We start from the raw sequence: 1634 nt of genomic DNA on the forward strand, positions 1-1634 counted from the left end.
CATATCAGTGGACCTTAAGACAGAGAGCCTACTTAATCATAGAAGTACTTTAGAAGCAGAGATTTTTCTCAGGCTGAACATAGAAGGGGAAGGCAGAGGAACACACCTTGGCTGACCTGGCAGAAAGAAAAACATCCACGTTTTAACTGCCTGCAGGAGGCCACATGGCAAAGAATTGTGGGCAGCCTCTGGGAGCTGAAGGAGGTCCCCAGCCAACTGCTAGCAGGAAAATAGAAAAACAAAGATCTCAGTCCTACAACCATAGGAAGTGGATTCTGTCTCAAAAAGACCTCAGACCCCAGATGAGAACCGTGGCCTCAGCTGACACTTTGATTAGAGCCCAGTGGATTCTGCCCTCCAGAAACTATGAGAAATAAATTTGTGTTGTTTTGAATCACCAAGTTGGTGGTCAATTGTTTCATAGCAGTAGAAAACTCATTCCCAACCTCTATGGCAGCAAGTTCCTTTTCTGGTTATAAAGAAAATGCTTTCTGATCCCAGCTAGTCGCTGCATCGCTCTGTTTCTTGGCTTTCCCATCAGCAAATGCACATGCTTCCCTACACTTCCAGCTCACTTATCTTGAATGTTCACCCTCCAGGAACAAGATTTCAAACGACATTAAGTAATAACAGCCACACATCAAGCTTCTGCCCGTGATGGGAAACAAAATCATCTGTGCAGCTATTGGCCAAAGGGATAAACAAGTGAGGAGAAACAACACACAAGAATAGTTTCTGATTTCAGGTGACATTTTTAGTAGGCTCACTTAATTTCAAAAATGGTAATAGAAGCCTTTGGAAAATTCCACAGTTCAAGATAGGAAAAGGAAGGCTTACCAAAAGGTAAACACTTCAGTTCCTTTCTGCACATTGTTTCTTTAGGCTACTAAGCTTGCTGTTTCTCAGGGGGTCCATATGCAAACAACTAAAATCTTAAAGAAACAATCAAGTAAAATCAAGCATGTAGGAAACTTTATGTAGTAGAGATGGGCTAGAAAAGAAAAATGGAATTTAATTAACTGTCTTGGTTAAGCAGAGCAGATATTAGCCTTAAGAATCAAACCTACTGTTTAAGGAACTTTCTGAAGTGTGTATTTATAAGAGATTATCAGCTATAAGGGAAGAGTCTTACTTTAGTGGCACATGTCAATCCACCTCATTATCTATTACACATATTTGATTTTCCTTTTTTTCTCCCATTATTTGAAAATCTGTGCTTTAGGTGGATCTTCATGATTTGGATCTATTTAAAAACATTTTTTATGAGCATATAAGGGACTCTAAATTCTTTTTTGAATCCTTATTGTTTCTCTGTTCTTTGGAATAATATGCAGAATTGAGTTTTGCAATATAGTGCTAAGGTCTTTGTTTTATTATGGAGCTAATTATTACCATGGGTCATTATAAGATAAGAAGCCACAAATACATTAGTGATGGCAGAGATCTAAGCAGCTAATATAGCATACATGCTTGGATAAGGATATATTCTTGCAAAGATATCTTTACATTTCAGTAATTAAGTGTGTCATATTAATTGCATGGCCCTTTCATAAAACCTTCAAAAAAACCACACACACCAAGAACTTTTCCTCTTGATATCAGATTAGAACTGATTGCATAATTACATTACCTGG

Source organism: Bos mutus, chromosome 10, assembly GCF_027580195.1.
Source record: "Bos mutus isolate GX-2022 chromosome 10, NWIPB_WYAK_1.1, whole genome shotgun sequence".
NCBI classification, from domain to species: Eukaryota; Metazoa; Chordata; class Mammalia; order Artiodactyla; family Bovidae; genus Bos; species Bos mutus.